The 24085-nt window shown below is 42.1% G+C and overlaps 1 protein-coding gene across 6 annotated transcripts in view; it reads right to left on the bottom strand.

Annotated features, from left to right (window-relative positions):
* Positions 1-24085, bottom strand: part of TMEM108 (transmembrane protein 108) — a 348023-nt gene that overhangs the window by 128042 nt on the left and 195896 nt on the right. The window lies entirely within an intron of this gene.

The raw sequence follows: 24085 nt of genomic DNA, 5'->3' as shown, positions 1-24085 counted from the left end.
TCAGAAGGGATCATTATGATTATCTAGTCTGATCTCCTGCACAATGCAGGTCACAGAATCTTAGCCATCCACTTCTATAACAACCCCCTAACCTATGTCTGAGTTATTGAAGTCTTCAAATTGTAATTTTGAAGACCTCAAGCTGCAGAGAATCCTCCAGCAAGTGAACCATGCCCCACACTGCAGAGGAAGGCGAAAAACCTCCAGGGCCTCTGCCAATCTGCCCCGAGAAGAATATTCCTTCCTGACCCCAAATATGGCGATCAGTTAAACCCTGAGCATGTGGGCAAGGCTCACCCGCCAGCATCCAGGAAAGAATTCTCTGTAGTAACTCAGATCCCATCCCATCTAACATCCCATCACAGACCACGGGGCATATTTACCTTCTGATAATCAAAGATCAATTGCCAAAATTAATTGCAAAATTAGGCTATCTGATCATACCATCCCTTCCATAAACTTATCAAGCTTAGTCTTAAAGCCAGATATGTCTTTTTTCCCCCACTATTCCCCTTGGAAGGCTGTTACAGAACTTCACTCCTCTAATGGTTAGAAACCTTCATCTAATTTCAAGTCTAAACTTCCTAGTGTCCACTTTATACCCATTTGTTCTTGTGTCCACATTGGTAGTAAGCTTAAATAATTCCTCTCCCTCCCTAATATTAATCCCTCTGATATATTTATAAAGAGCAATCATATCCCCTCTCAACCTTCTTTTGGTTAGGCTAAACAAGCCAAGCTCTTTGAGTCTCCTTTCATAAGACAGGTTTTCCATTGCTCAGATCATCCTAGTAGTCCGTCTCTGAACCTGTTCCAGTTTGAATTCATCCTTCTTAAACATGGGAGACCAGAACTGCACACAGTATTCCAGATGAGGTCTCACCAGTGCCTTGTATAACGGTACTAACATCTCCTTATCTTTGCTGGAAATACCTCGCCTGATGCATCCTAAAACTGCATTAGCTTTTTTAATGGCCATATCACATTGGCGGCTCATAGTCATCCTGTGATCAACCAATACTCCGAGGTCCTTTTTCTCCTCTGTTACTCCCAACTGATATGTCCCCAATTCATAACTAAAATTCTTATTATTAATCCCTAAACGCATGATCTTGCACTTTTCACTATTAAATTTCATCCTATTACTATTACTCCAGTTTATAAGGTCATCCAGATCTTCTTGTATGATATCCCGGTCCTTTTCTTGTTAGCAATACCTCCCAGCTTTGTGTCATCCGCAAACTTTATTAGCATATTCCCGCTTTTTGTGCCAAGGTCAGTAATAAAAAGGTTAAATAAGATTGGTCCCAAAACTGAAGGATGGGATCTGCCCACAGCTGTCCTCTGTCTCCTGGCAAGGGAAGGTTCTCAAAATGATGGTGAAGTAGGTTGGAGCAGGGTATTATTCTGAAAAATTTTCAGCTGGTCCATAGTCACCCATAGTAACTTAGATCAGCCCCTAGGGTGCTCTAAATTATGCCAGGGCTGGGGTTGGAGTTGGGTCAGCTGGGGAACTGGGGAGTCATACAACTGGCTCCATGGCAACTCTGCCTTTCTCCTGAGTGGAGCAGATCTTGGGAAAGTGGAAAAAAATGTTTAGACACACCATCTTTCCTCCCCTCCGTCAGTTGTTTATGCAGCAACTGATAAAAACATGTGTTTTAGTTGTAAGATGTGTTTTCAATAACTTGCATAGATATTTTTTTAAAAAATATGTAAAAATGAATCACAATCACATTGTTCTGCTCAAGATTAAAATAACTGCATAAATCAAAAGTACAATGCAAATGTGGTTCCAAAATGTCACTATGAATAATAGAGGGACGAGGGGGGTGAGGTAATATTTTTAATTGGACCTCTTGAGTTGGTGAAAGAGACAGGCTTTCGAGCTACATAGAGTTCTTTTTCAGATCTTGTCTCTTTCACCAACAGAAGTTGGTCCAGTAAAAGATATTACCTCACCCACCTTCTCTCTAGAATAGCCTGGGACCAACACGGCTACAACAACACTACAAACACTGTGAATAATGTCATACCTGGTACTCAAAGAGAGAATAGCATTCAAAATTCTAACACTGATAGGAGATTATACATACAACGTTGAGGGAATTCTCCTGAATTCTTCTCAATAAAAAAATAGTCAACACTAAACAGTATTTGATATCTCGTAGCTTTCAGTTCAGCCTTTTTCATCATCCAGACTACCGAAGGCACTTAGGAGTCATTTTAACATGCTCCGGTATAAATCCTTCAGGGCTTCTTTAAGAGATATCCTGAAGACATCAGATATACCAGCCAAGACAATAAATAGCACTTCTCCACTGAATAAATGCCAAAGGAGTTTATGAAAACAGAAGAATCATATTTGACTTGCATGTGGAGGTCTCCTAGGATTGCCACTTTTATTGCCTCTGTTGTGCAATGGAAGAGGAGTCTTTGTTATGTTATTGGATACAGCAGTTTATATACACAGTGACAATGATCGCTCTTGCAGTCTTTCCTTTTTTTTTCCATTTAAAAAAAAAGTAGCCCTTAGTAAAATGAGGAACCTTGCATAGTTTGTATAGCGCAAATCATTTGTGTTTTCTCCTAAATTAAAGTAACCATCATTGAATTTTTTAAATTAAATTCAAATGAGGTTCACGATCATGTTGGTGAAACCCACATATATCATGAAAACCTGCTGAGGAGTGACCCTTTTTATTTTGTCCCAAGTAGCAAACAAAGGAGAGAGGAAGATTTTTTTAGTACAAGCAGGTGTTTTCCTATTTATATCAGAGGGCACAAGATCAGGGCCTCCTGGCTCTGTTACTGCACTCATTGAAGTGAAAGGCATAAGATCTGGGCCTGTAGGCACAAACCAGACATAAGAGAGTTCACTACAATATTTTCCAAAACAGACATCACACAGTTCTATGTTTAGCATAACTTAATTAATATATTAACCAAAATATACACAGCAGAAGATCTTCATTGCACAAACCACTTAGATATCTCCATTGCCCTGTTTACAGCTTATGTCAACCAGGATTTTAAAGGCTAAAGCAAAGTGGTATAAATAAAAAGAACCCCCCCTCCCAAAAGCTGCTTAATCACAACCCTGAAATCAGTGTAATGTGCCAATTATTTTGAATTGTGCTTGGCTAAAGGGATATAATATCATGTGCTTCTGACTGCCTGCTGGCATTATTTGCATTTCTTTACTATCCCCATTCTATTGCTGTCCATAGTGTTTAAGTGTTTACTGAGTGCGAATTCCATCTTGGTGCGTATAATGAATTATATGCTCTTGTATATTCAGATACGTAAGAAACCACTCTATCTAAATGCATTAGAATAATTTGTGCCTCTCTAGGAGGCAGGAACTAGACTGGTATCAGGTGAAAAACATCAAAGAGGGTTTTAGTTTGAAATCTCTCATCTTGATGTTGCTGGTGAACCTTCTCAGTAATGCTTACATAAAATTCTATACAATAAACTGAGTAAAGCTCTATGGGCCAAACTCTGCCTTGACTTTACAATCCATTCCAATTGATTAAAGTTGTCAAGGTGAGTCAGGACAAAATTTGGACATGAGTTAAAAAAACAAAAACAAAAAACACACACACACTGCAGGGGGAGGTCCTAGGATTTTAAAATCATTTGGGGGTTTTGGGGCATGTGTTCAGGAAGGAATACTTCTCTCTCCCACCCCAGAATTGTGTCTTTCAATGCATACAAAACATGGAGCAATAGCCAGGCTGAAATTGCAAGGAGATTGCCTTTCTCTGGATGACAATCTTTGCATAAGTTTGGAAGCAAAAGTCATGTTGATTTTCTAAACAGAGGTACTGACAAATTTGGAAACCGAAACTAGGTTGATTTTTCATATAGACTGACAGATCCTACAACCCTTACTTACACTGAATAGGACTTACTCAGTTGAGTAGCTCCATTGACTGTATGCACTGGGACCAGAAATAGTGTTTAAGGGCAGTATGGTGTGACAGAGTCAAGGGGATTGCCTTACATTTGGGATCAACATCAGATGCAATGGCTTTGAAAATGTAACACATTTTGGTAATTGAAATTGCTCTGTCCTTCTGCAGAAGTTCAGAATCTTAATCTTTTCAAATTCAAACAGCTATGAGATTTCTAGCGGGGGTGGGAGGGAAGAAAACCAACCACCACCACCCCCAAAACTAGATATTATCAATAGCTTCTGAAGTTGTCAGGAACAGTATCTAGCTAATTTCAACTAGCCAGACTGCTTTGAATACAGTATGTATATATAGCTTCAATTCAAACTGATTTAAGCAGCACCATGAGGACAGTGGAGTAATCTATAAAAAAAATTGATATGAAAGCGTAAGTTGGAAACTGAAATGTAGATAGCAGGGCTGGCTCCAGCGTTTTTGCTGCCTCAAGAGGCAAAAAAACAAAAAACCAAACCATCAGCAGCACTTCAGCAGCAGCTTTACTGCTGCTGCTTCTTTGGCAGCAATTTGTCAGCTGGTCCTTCCCTCCAAGAGGGACCGAGGGACTCGCTGCCGAATTGCCCCCAAAAATCTGGATGTGTCACCCCTTTCTGTTGGCCACCCCAAGCACCCACTTGCTGCGCTAGTGCCTGGAGCCGGCCCTGGCAGATAGACAAACACACAGAAAAATTAAGAAAACATTAAGGTTGCAAAGTCAAGTATTCAAAAGTTAAGAAGGGCCAGAATTAAGGTTGCCTGTGCAATCTGAGTTTGGCCCCCTTGTGCATATGCATTATGATGCAGTCATTAGTTACATGAGGGCCATGAAACAGGCTGTTGTCATGATTCTCCAAGAACAGCCTAAATGACTAAAGCCACCTTAACACAATCCTGCTAGCTCCAGCCTTGTCTCTGAGATGGGACAGTGTGAAAAGTCCTCTGCCCACCTCTCTTCCTGGGACCCACGGGCTGCCCCAATAAAGCTCAGAGAGACTTCTGGTTCTGCAGCATCCACGGCTTTATTTACACAATGTTCCCCCACCACCAGTGTTATACTATGCAGGCCTGATAATCCCCTCTCGTAAACAGAGTCTGCCTGAAGACTGACCTTCCCCTGGCCATTCCACCTTCTAATGGCTGCCAGCCAGCCTTTAAAGCCGTTGAATCCTCAGGCCCGCAGGTTCAGCCAATTCTAAAGGCCCGGCACCAAATCTATTTCCCCTGATTGGGGCTGGCTGAGCACGGGCTAATTAGGTGCCTTTGCATCAGCACCCTGCTACAGACAGCAACAATCAATGACCAGCTGTACAATATACTACAAAGATGACCTGCAGTAAGTATGGATGTATGTCCAATAATTTCTATTTTCCACAGGCAAAATGAAGATCATCCATCTGTGCCACTAGCACAGTTTCTTCCCTCTCTTGACCTGAAGCTTGTTTACCAGAGGCCTAGGATGCTGACAGCATCCAAATTGCACTGGAGAAAACCCTTTGCAGGTTTTTCCAATTAGCTCACCAAGGAATGGTAGGTTAGATTCTCGGTGGTAGCTGAGAGGGCTAAGCTGCATTAAGCATTGATTTGTGCATGGAGTTTTGCACACCACTATTTGTGCACATAAACAATGGAATTTGCATGCCCAGGGCCAGTTTCTGGTCTTAGGTAGGCCAATGTAAACTCAGAGTAACTCCATGGTCTTGAAGCGAAATTGAAACTGACTGATTTTCATTGTACAAGCAGAGTAAAATGCAAGTAGTAAACAGCCAGCATATTTTGTACAATGATACAAAATAAATTTGATTTTTAAAATTCTTTCATTTACAATAATTAAGCTGTTATTGGAAATCCAGGTATGTTGTCTGGAATTGCATGTGTGTAGTACAGTATTCATTAACCTACTTTGATTTTATTATTTTTATTTCATTTTTTCATAATTCTTATTTTTTTAATAAATGTTTGAAAACAGTGTGTTTTACTATTTTGTGAAGCATTAGGAGTCCTCATAGGATGTGGGTTATTATAAATAAATTAGGGTTTAGGCCAATATTTTTAAAAATGGATGCCTAAAATTGTTATTAGATCCATATGTAGGCCTCTAAGTGGTGGCCTGATTTTCAATAGTTTGAGCACCAAGCAGCTCCCATTGAGCTCTTCCCTGAAACTCAGGTATTGTCTATATTACAAGTTGCACCATTATATAACTGACGGTGTATTTTAAACCAATGTAATTAAACCAGTCCAAGTTCGTACATAAAGCATACAGCTTGATCCCTTTTTAATAGATAAACTGGTGAGTGTTTGTAGACAAAGTCTCTGCTGTCTAAAATTAGACACCCAAGTTCAAAAGTATTAGCTGAAGTATTGTATGTCTGAAAAGGACCAACATGCTCTGCCCTTTATAATGTGAACTAATGCACATACAGTGCAGCATCACCCCGGATGATGCATAGATGTGTGAAATCCCTGTGGACAGCCGGCAATGTTGTCTTTCACAGTAAGTGATCCCCCTAGTGCCTCAGCTAAATTAAAGAGGACAATGAAGACATAATGATGAATAGAAGACAAAAGACTCCAATAGAGCTGACAGTTCCCTGAACAGTCAGTCGTTCATTATGTTTGAAAGGAGGAAAAAAATATCAATGGTGTCTTAAATTAAGGAAGAAATGGAGGCGAATAGAAAACAAATGTCGAGACAAGCCTAGCAACCACTGGACAGCCCTCTTGGCATTGTGAGTCTGTCAGATAGAAATCAGCTGATTGAAATAAATGAGAAATAGAAGAAATGATGATGAAAAGAGCGGCTAGGCAAAAGGCATGACAGCTACAGCCCATTAAGCATCCAGCCACTGTATCCAAACATCATCTAACACCTAGCTGTTCCTTTCCCTGCTATGCATCACTCTGGAAGGAAAAGTTATTGGTGAAAATATCATTGATGACTTTGAGCTAGATTATGCCGACAAGACACAGAGAGCCTCCCAAACCCCTCTTTTGCCCCAACAACGGGTGAGCCACAAGGTTGGCCCTCTGCTTCCAGTGTTGTGATGTCCTGATGCAATGCTAAATATTCCATAAGAGTTGGGGAAGGTCAGTGTAATGCCAGGCTACGGCCATATCTGCACACTGGACTGTGAAACTATCCAAGCAGCACAGGAAAAAGCAAATACTGCTCCCTGTAAGAGTTCAGTAGCAGCCACTCTGCCTACCACTCAGGGAGGTGTACTGCCTTCAGGAGCTGCTGATGGACCAACAAATCTCTGCATCTCCATGGGCTGTAGCTTAAAGACACAATAGAGTCCTTTCAGCAAAGATGTAAGTGTGACAGGTTTCCCCTGGGGTGCCACCCGGAAATGGGGTACCACTGAAACCTCTGACTCACCAGCCTGGGCTCCTGCTCACATAGTGCAAGCTTCGGCTTGGAAGGCATTGTAACTTGTCACAGCAGCACGTTCACTATCATTCACACAGGTAGGGACACATCCAGCTGCAGTCACATGCAGGCTCTCTAACCACCAGCCTCGGACCCCAGAGCAGTACCATCCTGCTCAGGTCAAATCTGACCAGTATACGGGTCTAACACCCAACCAGCCTCTCCCTCGATGTGAAGAGGACCATGCACACTTGTGGGAATTGAGCTGAGATTTTCCCCAGACCTTAATCAAACGCACACTGGTTTGGATTAAAACATAAAATAAGTTTATTAACTACAGAAGATGGGTTTTAAGTGATTAGCAAACACATCAAAGCAGATTACCTAGTAAATAAACAAAACCACAAACTGAGCTTAACATACTAGATAGATAGGGTGAGCATTTGCTAATTCATATCCTGAGTAATAAACAGGCTGGCAGATTCTTAAGGCACAAGTTGCCTTGTCTTTGCAGCTTGGGTTACCCAGGTTTTCATATACAGGCTAGAAATCCTTCTAGCCTGGGACCATCACTTCCTCCCTGTTCAATCTTTTTTCTCAAATGTTTCCAGGTGTGTTGTTGTAGGCAGAGTGAGGTACCCACAGGATGTCATTTTCCCCCTTTAATCCTTTTCCCACTTGCTGGAAAGCTCTTTCACTGTGACTAGGGTCAAACAGTCCCCACTGTGTAGTGCTATCTCTGAGAGGTTTCTATTGTACACAGTTTCTGGGGTAATCCTTCTGTTTGTATGCATTTCCTCAATCAGCCATTAACATTGTTTGGCCTTTTTACTGTTGTACTTGAAAAGCTCTTGTGGCAGTAACATAGATATAGCCAAACGTCATAACTTCACATATGATGATAGCATATTCAATCCAATGGGATCTTAATGTCTAGGAGACCAAGACTTTTAGAATGATACCTCACAAGGCATAGTTTGCACAAAACATATCCTAATTATATGACAGTGGTGAATACTGGGTTGCCAGGGTGTCACAGTAAGAACCTCCTTTTTTTTGTGTGTGTATTCACAGACTACCACCCCCTGATTCAGTTGTTCTCATACACTGCATTTAACATGTCCTCCAAAGGATGGCTCTTGCAGCAGTACACTGGCTCTTAATATCATGCTGGCAAGAGCATAGGTTCCATACTGGCCAAGTGACATCACACCACCAGTTCTTCTATACTTGGGGTTTTTTTCAAGGCTACACAGGAATTACAAAGTTGACTTACTGTGTTTGCATCTTTGAGTGATTTGTTTTTAAACTTTGTGGCCTGTTTCCAAAATCCAGCTTTTATTTGGCAAAATTAGGTCTGGGACCCTTTGGGAGTGCTAGTTAAAAATTGTGGCAGTGAGGTTCATTGCAGCAAGAATTCTATGTTCTTGTTCAATGTGCACTCAATCACCTGTGATGATTTATTTCCCACTGTCTGGAACACAGCTGCATTCAAGCAAACAATATAAACCATCTTCGTATAATATATACAATCTAACTTCTGGGGAATTTTTACTCCCTAAAAAAAAAGAGAGGGAGCTCTCCATTATACAGACTTTTCTATATGCTCTTTGGGATGGATTCACCCCTCCTGGTACAGGCAGAAGCCATTTGAAGGGCCTTGTCCTAGCGAGACCTCTTGCATAACAGGAAGGAATTACCCTTACGAAGGACAGGCATCTTTAACTCTTCTTGGAGCTTCCTAGGAACCCGGCTGGCATAGATTGCTCAGGAATGTGCTCAACCAACACACACTCTCCACCCAGACCTCTTTCCCCTCATCTCACTGGTTTGATAAGCTCTGTGGTTCTAGTGATGCTTCTGCAGAGGCTGGGAAGCCAGGATATGGAACTCAAGTGTAACTTTTCAGGTAAGAAATCGAGATGGGGCAGTTAAGGAATTCAGTCTTCAGGGGACAGCGTCAGATATCAAAATGAATTGGGCATCATACTCAGGTTGACCATTTGTATAGTTGCATGCCATGTGGGGGCTCTCGAAATGTAGGGCTCAATGCGGCAGTACTGGAAATGCAGGCCTAAGGTTCCCACTTAGTTAGAGGTCATTGCCTCTTTTGATCATTCAGTGCTTTTGCTTCCAATCTGCATGGGAACTCAGAAGCCAAGGCAATATGAAAATACACATTAATGGAAAAAAGCATTGGGAATGTCTGGAGTCCAGCAGACAGCAGTACGACTAGCACAGACCCATATGAACGCAGAAGCAGCACTAGCGTGGAAGCTGCCCTGTAGCGGATATCAGGTTGCCCTGAGTTCACAGCACTCCCACCATGTGGTGGGAAGCAGGCACTTCTGCAAGCCCTATGGCACAAGCCACTGGCCTGTCCGAACACTTCAAATCTGAAGTCTTCTTAGGAAGGGTTGCTTTTCTTTTTTAAAAGAGAATGTTTTGAATGATATTACAGACGTATAGTTTATAAGCAGATGCTATTGACCTGATTGTCAGAGACCAAGAGCACAAACCTAATTAAGTCAATGGGCTAGGTTCTAATAATCATTTTTCCAGTTTAAGTCTAGAATAACTTTATTGGCTTCAATGAAATTACTTTTAATTTACACAAGAATAACCAAGAACAGGACCAGGCTCAATGGGAACTGCAGAAGCTCAGCACTTTTGAAAATCAGATGTGTTTTCATTTTCTGTACTGCATCATGCACATTTATAGTGCTGTATATACACCTTTGAATAGTAAAAAAAAAAATAGGAATGTTTTTAGAGTTCAGGGACAGCTGAGAGGTTTGTAGAGTGGTCTCCACCTATTGAGTCAAGTATAGACTGAGGATCTCTCTCCCTTCCCCTCACTAGAGGCATGGAAAGCGAATCAAAGATGGGATGGGGAAAAGGGCAAATGTGCAGGGCAGCTTGAGAGTAGCAGCAATGCTAGTGTCACAGCTTGAGGTCCATGCACATGCACAGAGACCTTTGCTAGCATCCATCAAGCTGTTAAGAGATTTGCCACAGCGATAAAACACAGCCAAAAATGCTAACTAAATCATTTTTTACTCAACAGGGGTTTTGGCTAAAGGTCTGGGCTGGATGGAGTTCTTATTTCATCCATAGCAGACTGATCATCTGCTGTTCTTCTCTTTTATGTTTTGTTTTCCTTTTAATAAACTTGTTTGGTAAAAACTAGAGATGAGCCTAAGTCACAAAAGGTCAACTAGAAGGACAACTAGATGCATGTAGTCTGATCTCCTGCATGGCCACAGCCACAGAATGTTACCAAGTGACTCCTCAGTCTAACTCAACAACTTGTAATTGAACTAGAGCGTGGCTATTGGGTAGTTTTGAATTGGACCTGAGCGTACATAAAACATCATTGGGAAATTAATATTTCTGCACTACAATAGTACCCAGGATCCATAATTCAAGTTCAGATAACACTGGAAAAGCTCTCAGCTCCAGCTATCTCCATGTTGTCAATATGACAGCAGCAGAGCTGGCCTTAGCAAGTGGCACTGACCTGCGCTCAGACACAAGATTTTCCTTTAGTTAGGAGATCTTAGTCAGGAGGACTAGGATTTAATATATACAATGCATGAGAAAACTCTGACTGTAGATTTAAAAACCTGCTCAGACACCTTTCATCACGTTTTCTTGAAAGAAATACAACATCACTTAACTGATGTAACATTTCTCTCTCCGTTTTCCATCATTCCCTTTGTAATTCAAAATATTCTTAACTGACATGAAGAGCATCCAAGCCACAAAACACTTTTGTAAAGGAGATGTCTGGGGGGGGGCAGACAAGATGAGAAGAAACACAAAGTGGACAAGCCTGGCTTTGACTGCTGACATATGTCCGATTGGTTTCCCCGAAGATAAGCAGTGCTCATGTTGGTGTCCTGGCCATATTCCATCTCGAGTAAGGCTCTGCCTGGATAGTCCAAACTTTCAAAAAAAAAAATCATGTGCCCAAATTAGGCTGCTAAACCAATATTTAGGCATCAAAATAAATGGGGCTGTTTTTTAAAATGCCAAGCACCCAGCAGCTCCCACCAAAGTCCATTGAAAAAAAAATCAGACAGTTTATTTAGGATCCTAAATGTGGCCTTAGAAGCCTAACATTAGGCACCCATTTGTTAAAATCTTTGCAATAATTTCCTTACACCATTTCAATTGGATACAATATTCTGCTTCACCTTGTGTTCTAAGCTGTCAAACAGCTGACATGTTTCACCTCAGCAATGGCTGTATTTCACTGGTGGGTGGAGCTCTGTGTATTATCAGTTTGCTCCACAGAGCTAGTGTTTTGGGATCCCTTATGAAGAGTGTTGTTATAGAACTGTATGCGGTTATTAGCATTACTGTTATTAAAAAGAGAACCAATCATTAGGCTCCTAAAAAAGCTCATCTTTTAAAAAGTGATTATTAGGAGACGGCCCAAATTGCTTGCTTCTGAAGAAACATTTGCAATACATGGCCTGGAGGAAGGATATTCTGTGAGGTGCCTCTTGCATTTCCCTAAACCACATCATTCATTGGGGGAGGGGTTAGGGTACAGTTCCCTCACCCAGAGAATGGATCTGCAGCTCCTCTTCCCTGTGCCAGACTCCCCAAGCCTGATCACTGGCTTTTGGAATCCTGATACTCCCTAACAGCTCTGCTCCCATAAAGGGTAGCCCCAGGGGCACTCACTCCCCATCCTCCCCTCTTGAGAGAGGATGACAGAAAAGGTGGTGCAATCCTAGGATGTGAGACAGGTCCAGGTAACCTCCATGGGGCTGGTGAGGGTGTATGAGCACCAAACCATTCAGTCCCTCCCACTTCCTCCACTCAGCCTTGGGGAGAATCCTTGACAGGGTCTCAGGAAGGGTGGTAGAAATGATGCCACAGAGGCAGCTGAATGTGAGGCAGAGATCTGTATGTAGAGGGCTTCCTCTCCGCAGGGAGCTCCATGGGATGAAGGGAGCCAGAGTTCTAATTTAGTCTCAAAATCCTATGTGACACTGGTGCTGTCTTTAGCTCCCTGATGCAGACACCCAGAATCCCACTTACAAGATGGTCACATGGCCCCTTTGGTAGTTTTATGGGGGTGGGGGTGGGGAAATCATTAGATGGAGAAGGGCAAGTGTCAAAAGAGGGAGTGAGGGAGACAAAAAGAAGAAAAAAACCCAAGTGTATAAGGTCCACTAATGTTTGGATTTCCCTGACCTTCCACTTTGAATGCGTGCATGCCCTCTGGCACACCTAAGCCCCATGACCTTATCAGAGAAGCCATCAGGACATAGGCCAGCGGCCCAGATGGGCTCCCTTTAATCAGCTGAACTATTGTGAGAAGTCTTGAAGAGAAAAGTGAGAATAATCACCAAGCGTTAGCTATAGAGTCTCCATCACCACACTTGAATCACCAGCGCAGGGGATTTTATTTAGTTAGCTTATTATTTGCCATTAGCAAATCCTTGAACCGGGAACTCCAGTAGGAGATGAATTGGAACATCAGTTGCTGTTGAGTTTGGGTTGTTTCCCCTCATCCTCACTCCCACGTGTGTGCACATGCACCCCAAAGGGGGAAATCAGAGGATAACTCCTCACTGAAGTATCTGAAGATGCCTCTCGCTTTCACCATTGCCCCTGGTGGAGTTCACAGCGAAAGTTAATGCCTGTAAGAAGATTTGCTCATATCGCATTGACTGGCAGCATATGGATAAATTAAAGTTTGTTCCCTAATAAAGTGGAGGGTCGAAAGGGAGAATTCATTTGGGAATTTAAAAGCCAGTCACTAAAGATTGATCTGGATCCAGTTGCATTTAAGTGATAATATTTCCTTTACTTCATTCTTCTTCTAGCTCATTACTTAAACTCAAAAGGTATTTCCCCTTATTCTTTTGTTTTGCTGCAGTTACACCAGTGGCGAGCAACCTGCGGTCCATGGGCCGCACACGGCCTGTCAGGGTAATGTGCTGCTGGGCCACAAGACAGTGTTTACATTGGCTGTCCGCAGGCACAGTTGCCTGCAGCTCCCAGTGGCCGCAGTTTTGATTTTCCACTGTTACCTCTTAATTTCAAAATGAATTAATCATTGGTTTACCGTTATCAAGTCATTAGGCATCAAAGGTTAAACAGATTGTCCCACAGGGTATCAATTATTTTCTGCCACGAACATTTAATTGCAGCACAAACCACAGAATGCTATTAGATACCTGAAATAGTAAAAATCAATGGCCACATAGGAATTTATGGTTCTCACTATTCTACTCACCAGGGTTATTACTCTTAACCTCAGCATAACAGTGGAGAGAACTCATTTCCCGGCAAAAATAAGTACATGCTCCCACCACTGGAATTCAATGAGAATCCCCAGTAGCTATGTTATAGGGCATATGAGACACAGTTGAGCAATTCTAATTCCATCCAGTACAGAACTCTAGTGCACATACACACTAGTAATTTCATTACAGTACTATAGCTGAAAACACTAATGATAGCTCTGGGTAAGGCTACACAAACATTCCTGCTACAATCTCTTGTTTTCAGCCACTGACTGCTTTTTTGAAACTTTCATCTTTTACGCTAAAATTTTATAGACCTGGTCCTGCCCGAGAGGTTTTTTTTTTTTAATAATAATAGAGCAAAACCACTACAGTTCAACTACAAAGAGTTTGGGAGGAAAAACAACATCTTTCAACTTTTATTTTTATTAATTTTTGTTTAAATCAGGCTAGTGCCAAAATAGCTGGTGCTAGAAAGTTTTAAATTCAGCATAACTATAGCCCTTAGTGAAAAAAACCTCCTGGTATTCCCAGGAAAAGAGGTTTTTATTTGATGGAATCTGATGGATTTCAGTGTAATTGGTGCTATTTTAAAGTACCTTCTTACAGGGTCTTATGGGATCCAAAAGCCAGGAAAACCTTTCAATACCAAATCAGATTCAAGATGAGAAAGTTCTGTGTGCTGTAGCCATGCAAGGCTCCCACTGGTTGTTGAAATCTTTATATGAATTGATCCTGTTCTCAGTTTAAAAGACTCTCCGGGCCCACAAAGTTGCCTTGCCCCTACATCTCCTGAAGCCCCAGCTCCCGCCAGTAAGAAATATCTGTAACTTCTGAGCAACACAGGGAAAAAAAATAAAATGCCTTTCCTGCATTCCCATGTAGGTCACAGCTGAGGTAGGTAGCCCAGCTTCCAAGCTATATTGGTGAAGGGTCACATTAGACATGAAGTGTCTTCCCCAGCCACACATCTCCTAATTTTCACAGGAGCAGGGCTCCTTTCTGTGGGCATCGTAGGAGGTATTGAAGGTTATGCTGTTTTTCCACTCTATTTATATATATATATGTAGAGAAGCCTCTGCATAGTGCAGAAAAATATTCACAGTGCTTAGCAAGACAAACAAATCTCCATACTGTGCTGCAATGACTGTGTTTCAGTTCCTTCCATATCAAGAAGTAAAGTTACAAGGACAGTGGTTTCTGACTACTAACCCAACAAACTCAGCTTTCTATTGGAGACTCAGGTTGGGTTCTTTATTGCTCACACGTCACTAAACATAAGAGTACAGTAGGCTGAATTATGTCATAAGTGACAACTGTGACGCTCCAGTAGCTTCAGTGGGTTTTGAACAAGTGTAATTGATCAGAACTTAGTGAACAAGTCTGTTGATGTAGCATGTGCTCAGCTGTGTGGGCTCTGCAGTAGCAGCAGGAATAAAAAATAGTTTTTGTCATTAACATAGGCAGATGTGTCTCAGAACATACACAAAGAGTAGATCTATTTGGTAAAAAGATGCAATTTTCAGAGTACAACCACACTATAACTACCATAAAAAGAAAGGTGGCTGAAAATTGCTAATTTTTCATGGAAATTTTTGAAAATGTTGGTATTAAAAAACTGGTTTGTCAGCAAAAAACAACCCCAAAACAAAATTTCAATTTTTGAAAACCAAGAAATTCCAAAAGCAGATTTTGTGTGTGTTCAGAAGCTGGGGGGGGAAAAGTGTTTTTCCCTTGCCTGCCTATCTTGTCCCACCCCTGTCTTTGCTAGCAATCTTTTCCAGTAGCAAAATGGGCGAGCAGGGGGAGGGGGAGAAGATGAAAAAGGAAGAGGGGCGAGGACACCTAAAAATTTCTCGTTTCAGTTTTTCATTGAAAGAGAGTTTAAGAAATGAAAAGTGGTTTTAAATTTTTTCACGGGGGGTGAAGAAAAAGGCCTTTTTCCATCTGAAAATGTTTAATGGAAAATGTTGGCTAGCTTTAATCATAATGCATGTGTTTAAGTGAATAAAGTTTTCAAGATGTAGTATTTCTTCCAACCATAGATATATTGTATTTGAGAAACAGGGTCTGATCACACAACTGACTTTTGAATTCTTAATGCAATATTAAAATTGCACAGTTAACATTCATTAGTAATTGTACTTTAGGTTTATTTTAAAGTATAAGCCCATAACAATTACATGATTTGTAATGATGTGTAGTAAAGCTGTAAATGTAGTAAATGACTATAAATGGAGCAGGTCCTAAAAGTGACTACAAATCGCTTCTGGACCTCCTTGGATCCTTTTGCCCTTGGTGTGGCATTTGTTGCATGATAATTAAAATGGAAATGTTTTCTACATATCCTTTTAATTGATCATTTTGAAGCACCCATTCACAATGGAAAAGTGTCCATCATTTTGAAGCCCGAGTCTAAATGAAGTGACTTCCTCTATGGAATTATAACTTGTACTCAGAGAACAGAAATCATTTGTGGGGTTTGGACTGATGGAGGAATGCATAAATGCATGTGCATAATGATGTGCCACTGAAAATAAGTTTGTCGTGACTTGTGCCCCTCTGGTTAAGCCTCCTTTTAACAGAACCATTTACTGCCTTTCAGACAATCAATCAGGCATTCCATATGCTAAGAGAAGGGAAATGCATTTCAGAGCTTACTTTGACTACTCTGCCTTGGAGGGCTGACATCAACATACACTGGAGAGTACAACGGTACATGGGTTTATACTTGACATTTCATATTAGAGTTTATTATGACTGTCTCTAGTTCAAAGGATACCACTTATTTATCCTCAACTTTCATCTCCAGGGTTTGATGTCAAAGGAAGCAATTCCTCTATTTAAAAAAACAGGGGACCATCAACCAGTGGCCCCGTCATATATAAACCCCTTTATAGCTGAGTATTTCATACACCATTAAAGACACAATGGGAGGGAATAAAACAAGCACACTACACGGCCTCACACAGAAATATAGTCCCATAAAGACTGGGGCTTAGAGGGTGTGTGTGTGTGCACACGCTCTGATAATTTCCGAATTATTCATTCATGGTCCATCTGAGACTGTGGTCCAAGCACTGTATTTCATTTTGAAAATGTATGTTGACTTGCCTGATTCAGCAGGAAGTTTCCAAGAAAATTAAATGTCAGAGCCGCTTGGCTTATTGGTTTTATTCAATATAAATTCACTTTTTATGCAACTTTGAATAATAATAGCCCTCTCAGTGTCAACATGATGAATTAGCTACAGTCACTTGGGAGAGGGGAGGGAAGAAGGGGAAAAGGAGAGATGCGGGCATTGCCAGCCAGTATTAACCCAGCACCGATAGCTCTGCAGACAGATTTAGCCCTAAATGACAGGTCTGATAGCTTTAGGGTGGATTTAGCACACTGATCATTAGGTGTCTTATTTTCTCCCCTTTGCTTTATTCAGTTAACAAGGTTGCTATTGGCCAAAGGGCTCCTTTCCCGCTCTTCGGTAGGCTGGAGCACTAATATATGTAAAACTGCAGATAAGCCAGAATGAAATCCATGGAAAAGGAAAGAGGAACTTTCAAACAGCAGCATTTGGAAACACGCCATGCTGACAAGTAGGATTATGTTCAGGCAAACCCTTGATTTAAGTGAGTTAGTGAGAGCCCTCATTAACTGGGCTAGATCTTGCTGTTCTTACTCAGGCAAAACTCACTGACTTCAGTGGGAATTTTGCTTTAATAAGGGCTGCAAACTTTGGCCCCATTGTATTTTTAAAGCAGAATAATCAGAACCTAAGTATTTTAAGAAGGCCATTTCTTTCCCCTAACAGAGATTACTATGAAAAGTCAGTTTCTGATCACAGTTACATTAGTGCAAATTAGGTCAATGGAGTTACTACAGATTTTTCCTGGCATGTCTGAGATGAGATGACAGCCCTTGCTATCATGTTTCCAACATACCTAGTCTGTTGTACAACAGACCAGAAGAGCAACAGCCCAGACAGGAAAGAATAAATATGCAAACACAGGGATCCTTAATGAGGAAATTAGGTCAATAAACAGCTGCTTGGACGATTCACCTAACCGAAAATGTAATAATTGCAGTTTCACTTGTCAGATATTTTTCTACCTTGTCATTAAGATGGGCCAAATTGTGCTCTCAGCTACACTAATGTTAAGCCAGAATAACTCCATTTAAACAAAATCAGTGAGGAACTATTGAAGAAAGATGAGGAGATGCAAGATTGAACACACTGAGGAGGAGGAAGGATAATCTTGTGGTTAATTTATCTGGCTACCACAGACTTCTTATGAGGCCTCTGGCAGCTTAGGGAGAGATTTTAAAAGGCATAAAGGGATGTTAGGCTCCCAGCTCCTATTTATGCCTTTAAAATTTTCCCCTTTATCCTCTTTGAGCCTCTGTTTTCCCTTCAGCAAAATGGAGATTTTCTCCTCACCATCCAATCCCTTGTATTGTCTGTAGATTGTAAACTCATGGGGCAACATTTTATTTTACTATGTATGTACAGTCTGTTGCACAAAGGGTCTCATCTGAAGTGAGATTCTCTAGGCATTAATGTAATAATATAAATATACATACTATTTTTTCCAAAAAAAAAACCAACAACACCTTTGCTCATTCCATGCACAGGATGACTTGTGCTTAGGGAATGAATCAGGGTTATATAGTGAAGGAGATTGTTGTCTGTAGTATCCCTGCCTCTTCGGCTATAGAAATTGGAAGATGTGTAGTGAATGAGGCAAGGGATTAGAAGAAGAGAAAGGAGGGTCTCATGCTTAAGACAACTGAATGCTGCTCTGGAAAACTGGATTCTATCCCTACCTCAGAGTTCCTGTGTGATGATGGGCAAGTCACTCAAACCAAACTTTTCACAGGTGGTCACTAACTGTGTGACCTCATCTTCCAAGTGCACAGCTTGAGAAACTTGGGGCCTGATTTGCAGAGGCACTCAGCACTCACAGCTGCAAATTAAGTCAACAAGATCTGAGTTCTGTACTAGAGCATTTCTTCTGGCAAATAGTTTATTTGTCAAAAAAAGCATTTTTTTTGGTCAAATGAAATATTCTTGAAGTAGAGTCAATTTTGGTGATTAGTTCCAGCCAAATAATAAAAAACAAAACCCTAAACAAAAGGTTTAGACATTTTCAAAACAAGTATGTTCTGGCTTTTCATTTTGAAATACCATTGCATTTAGAAATTTAGCTGGATTTGTTACAAAAGGTTAAAAACAGATTTAAAAAACACTGTGAAGGGGAACACACCGCCAATACTGCCTAGTGGACAGACGGGTGAGACAGCTTGACTTCGTCCCTCACATTTTCCTTCATTACTACTACTATGCTTTGCAGTGGTTTCTCCTTTTAGTGATTCTGCCCAGTACATTTTCAACTCCCCTACCCCACTTTTGGTGTAAATATAAAAAGGTTCCAGTAACAGGGAAGTCTTCAGGATTAAACAAGGGATTCAGAGCTGTCTCTTTGAGTAAGGGTCTTTCATATCTTCCCCCAAGTAGGTTCATTGCTGAGGGAAACAGCATTGGCCTGCTAAACCCAGGGCTGTGAGTTCAATCCTTGAGAGCGCCACTTACAGATCTGGAGCAAAATCAGTACTTGGTCCTGCTAGTGAAGGCACAGGGCTGGACTCCATGACCTTTTGGGATCCCTTCCAGTTCTATGAAATAGATATATCTCCAATTATTTATTATTATTATTTTTTATAGTTGCCCCTCTTCAGGGGTTGGTACAGGAGCTTGGGCCCACTCCTTCCACTGAGCTCCAATCCAGGGCCCTGTGCAGATGCCTCCCTGGATCACTTCCTACCAATCCCCTCCCTTCCTACAGAATAAAGTAAAGAGCTAAAGACAAAGTCTCTGACCTTCAAGTAACCACAGGCCCCTTCTTTGTAGGCTTGGTCAGGTCACTCTCCCCAGGCAGCTGGCATTCCTGCAACACTCCTCACCAGGAGCTGAGAACATGGATTCACTGCCTGCCTGCAACTGAGCTACTCTGCTCCCCACCATCTAAGCTCCTATTCCTGCTTTGCAGGTGCAGCAAGGCCACCTGAGCTCACAGCAGCTTCTTAACTTCTTCCTCTCCAGTGTGGGATTTCTGTACTGCAGCAGAATATCTGACTAGATGCACCAATGGATTTACCAGCTGTACCCAGGATCACAGATTCAAGGGTTGTATTCATTATCACAAAGGCCACGTTCCTGTGTGTGAGATGTTCTTTTCCCCAACATCCAACCTTGGAAAGGTTTTCAGTGATAAGCTGCTTGAACTTGAATGTTACAGTGTTAGATAATGCTTAGTTTTTGGCATTCCCACTGCTATGCAATATGTGCTGGAACCTAAGAAAACCCATGTGGTTACTATTGTAAACACCCAAAAACTGAAGAAAATGAAAAACTGGAAAAAATCATTTTGGGCTTAATGAAATGTTTTGTTTGCCCCAAAATGAAGTATTTTTTGTTTTGGCAAGAAACACCAAAACATTTCAGTTTCAGTTCAGTCCCAAAGGATTTTTTTTTTTCAGTTTGACCACTGAACCAAAAAAACAGCTACTCACTCAGCTCTCATCTGAACAAACAAAATGCAATAGATTACCAAGTTTCATCTCAAATTGGGCATCCAAAATTAATTGACACTTTTAACATGAATGTTTTTGTGCCCCACTTTCCCATCTGTAAAATGGGATTAATATTATTGCACCTTACTACAGGCAAGCTGTAAAGATAAATCCATTAATGTTTGTGAAGCACTCAGATGCTGCAGTGATGAGTGCCAAAGAAAAGCCCACAAGGAAAGTAATCATTCTGTATTCAAAGCAGGGTTTAATGTGCAGTAAGTAAGCCATGGAATATGGAGGCCACACGCTGAGCAATGAGGTGAAAATGAGGCATTGAATAACTTCTTATTCCCTGAACACTGTCCATCCTGTGCACTGAAATCCATCCTAACCATTAAGAGCTTTAGCTTGCAACCCTAACGTTCTTTAACATGGATTTTTTGTGTGTGAAATTACATGGGCTTTTTAAAAAAAAACAAACTGGAAAGAACAGAAATTCCATTGAGTGGAACCATACTGACTTCCACATGGTTCATCAGTGGGGTTAGAACCTTTAGTTCAGGGGTGGGAAAACTTTTTGGCTTGAGGGCCACATTTGGTTTCCAAAATTGTATAGAGGACTGGTTAGGGAAGGCTGTGCCTCCCCAAACAGCCAGGTGTGGCCCGGCCCCCGCTCCCTATCCGACCCCGCCTGCTTCTTGCCCCCAATGCCCCCCCGAACCCCCTGATGCATCCCCCCTCCCTGTCCTGTGGTGGAGATGGATGAGGAGAGAGATCACTTGATCATTGTCTGTTAGGTTCACTCTCTTTGGGACATCTGGCATTGGTCACTGTCAGTAGACAGGCTACTGGGCTTTGGTCTGACCCAGTATGGCCGTTCTTATGTTCCCTGACTGCCCTTGGACTCCCCCTGCCCGTTTCTGCCCCTTGCTGCCCCATCCAACACCTCCTCTCATTCCTGACTGCCCTCCGGGAACCCTGCCCCATCCAACCACCCCTTCTCTGTGATCACCCCTGGAATCCCTGCCTCTAACTGCCCCCCACCACCCCATCCAACCCCCTCTCCTTCCTGACTGCCCCCTGGGGCTCCTGCCCCCATTCAGCCCCCTGTTCCCTGCCCTCTGACCTCCCCGCCCCCTATCCACACCCTCGCCCCTGACCAGCCCCCCAAACTCCTCTGTCCTCTATCCAACCCCCCTCTCCCTCTGCTCCCTGCTACATCTGCGCCGCCCAGAGCACCAGGACAGGCAGCCGTGCCACTGTGCAGCACAAAGCACCAGATCAGGCTGCGGCTCTGCAGCTACGCTGCCCGGGAAGAGCATGCAGCCCCATCGCCCAGAGCATTGCACCAGCGATGCAGTGAGCTGAGGCTGCAGGGGAGGGAAAACAGCAGGGGAGTCGTCGGGGGCTAGCTTCCCGGGCCAGGAACTCAGGGGCCAGGCAGGAGGGGCCCGTGGGCCGGATGTGTTTGCCCACCTCTGTCCTAAGTCCTGCCCCCAAAATCTTTGTCCCAGTTTCCACCCCTCTGCAGTCATTTGTCCCAGACTCTATCCTCACCAACTCCAAAGGTCAGGCTCCTTATTCCTCTACATTCCAGTCAGGTCACTTCCTTCCTGCCTGGATGCCTTCAGGGAGAGCACTGATTGCTCAGCCCTGCATCCCTGAGTGGGAGCATACTCAATACAGACAAAAGCTTAGGAGAATTTAGCTGTGCAACTCTAACAAGTCTCTACTGATTATGTGTAAACTGAGATTTTACAGGGGCTCATAACTTGCCCAGATTTGTGCAGATTTTCACCAGGATGGCAAAAGGCACATCCCAGATACCAGGGCGACCTCTCCCCCAACACATTTCATTTCTCTGCTCCACAGCATGGAGGTGCTAGAGCTTATTAATAGAATGGTTGCAAGAATTTATTAAAATGGCCTAAACAGTGTATTTTCCCCTAATTTCATTCTCAGAAATGGCTGAACTATTTTTGCTGATATCCTGTCCCCCACTTACCAAAATCATCCTGATACAGACACTCAGCATGGAAAATTTCAACCCAAGTGGTTAAAATGTGGCAATGTTATAAGCAATTAAAAACAGCATCTCACATGGCAAAATGTCAGGCAACCTTAACTATAGGGGGTGCTACCAAACTTTTTGGCTGTGCAGTAGTACAATTATTAAGCCTCTGATTCAGCAAGGCACTTAAGCATGCTTCACTTTTGTACATGAGCAGTCCCACTGAGTTCTGTCAATCCAGTACTTTGCTGGGTTGAGGTCAAATACCAGAACATGACTTGTTCATCACATTTTGCCTTGCAATTATGCATGCAAAACTCCATGCCTCAGCTGTGCAGGATCAAGCAAAGTGTGTGTGTATTGACTTATGACTTACAAGAGTTACCTCTGCAAAGGTCCTTAGTCTATATACTGTACATACAGAGAAACATGACTGCATGTAAAATAGCTAATCTTTAACTGTAAGACTATTTAAAGAAATTAACTAAAATATACTTAGTGATTTATAAAATGCTTTTGCAACAAATGCGTTAATTATACGCAAACTGCACTAAGCTTTTTTATTAGCATGTAATTGTGGGGAAAATATTAATATGGTATTGTAAATAAACGATCGGCTAGAAAAATTAAAACTGAAACCTGCGGAATTGTGGTTTTAACATTAAAATGGTATTGTGACAATGAATGTATATAATGAACTAAGAAAAACAGAAATGTTAGTGTCTGATCCTTTCCTTGTTTCCAGTACATCTGCGTTGGGCTCCAGCTATTGTTATTCAACTAGCTAATCACCATCTTTTGTTCAATGTGATTGTGATTTTAGTCATCCAGGCTAATCTGCGAAGCCATCTGTTATTTGATTTATAATTGCCTATTTCAAGTCCCAAAGCCCTGCTATGCATCTCAGGGGAAGGAAAAGTAGATGCATCTGTTCCCACCAGGTAGAGCAACAACTGGGTATATTTTAAAGAAAAGTGTATTTGACACACCATAGTAATACACTTTCACGGTAGCACTGCTCTTTTGCTGGAATGTTAAAGTGAATATGGAATGGTGTCAACCAAAAGGAATCCTACTGCTAGTGAATGTGAGTGTCTGTGTTGGGATGGGGACTGACTCCATTTACAATAATCACTTGGGTTTTCTTAAGCTCAGCACATGTTGAATAGCAGTGGGAATGCCAAGGACTAAGCTTCATACCATGTGGTAACATACAAGTACAAGCAGCTTGTCACTGAACTCCTTTCCAGGATCTCATCCACTGATAAGCAGAGAGCTGTCTGGTTTCATGATGGGGATGTTAAAAGGCTGTTTTAGGGCTGCTACCCAGGCTTTGTAGGCTGAAATGCAGATTGTTATTCTTTAGGCCATTCTCTGCTTTGTTAGCCAAAGAACTGAGATAGAGTTCAGATTTTGCCAAGGTCTGGAAAATGTCTTTCAGCTGTTTAAGTTCCTGGACATCTCCCTGCTTGCGTGATTCTGCCTTTTTCACTAACACATCAAGGACCTCTTCAGAAAACCAAGGTTTCTTGCATAGCCATCTAAAGAGAAGGTTACTCACCATGTGCAGTAACTGAGGTTCTTCGAGATGGCTGTCCCGGTGGATGCTCCACTTTAGGTGCCTTGGCACTCTGCTCAAGTGTGGCAGCCATCTTGCGCCACTCCGAGTGGCTACGTAGCATGCGCAACCAACTGACCCCCAGTTCCTTCTCTACCCCAGAGGATCAGAGTCAAACTCCAAAGTAGAGGGGAGGAGGGGGGATAGTGAAGCACCCACAGGAACAACCATCTCAAAGAACCTCAGTTACTGCACAGAGCGAGTAACCTTTTCTTCTTCAAGGAGTGTCCCTGTTGGTGCTCCACTTTAGGAGACCATGGAGCAGTACCCCTCAAAGGAGAGAGGGGGTGCTTA

This window comes from Gopherus evgoodei, chromosome 2 (genome assembly GCF_007399415.2).
Source record: "Gopherus evgoodei ecotype Sinaloan lineage chromosome 2, rGopEvg1_v1.p, whole genome shotgun sequence".
Taxonomy (NCBI): Eukaryota; Metazoa; Chordata; order Testudines; family Testudinidae; genus Gopherus; species Gopherus evgoodei.
This window is presented reverse-complemented; position numbering and strand designations above follow the sequence as displayed.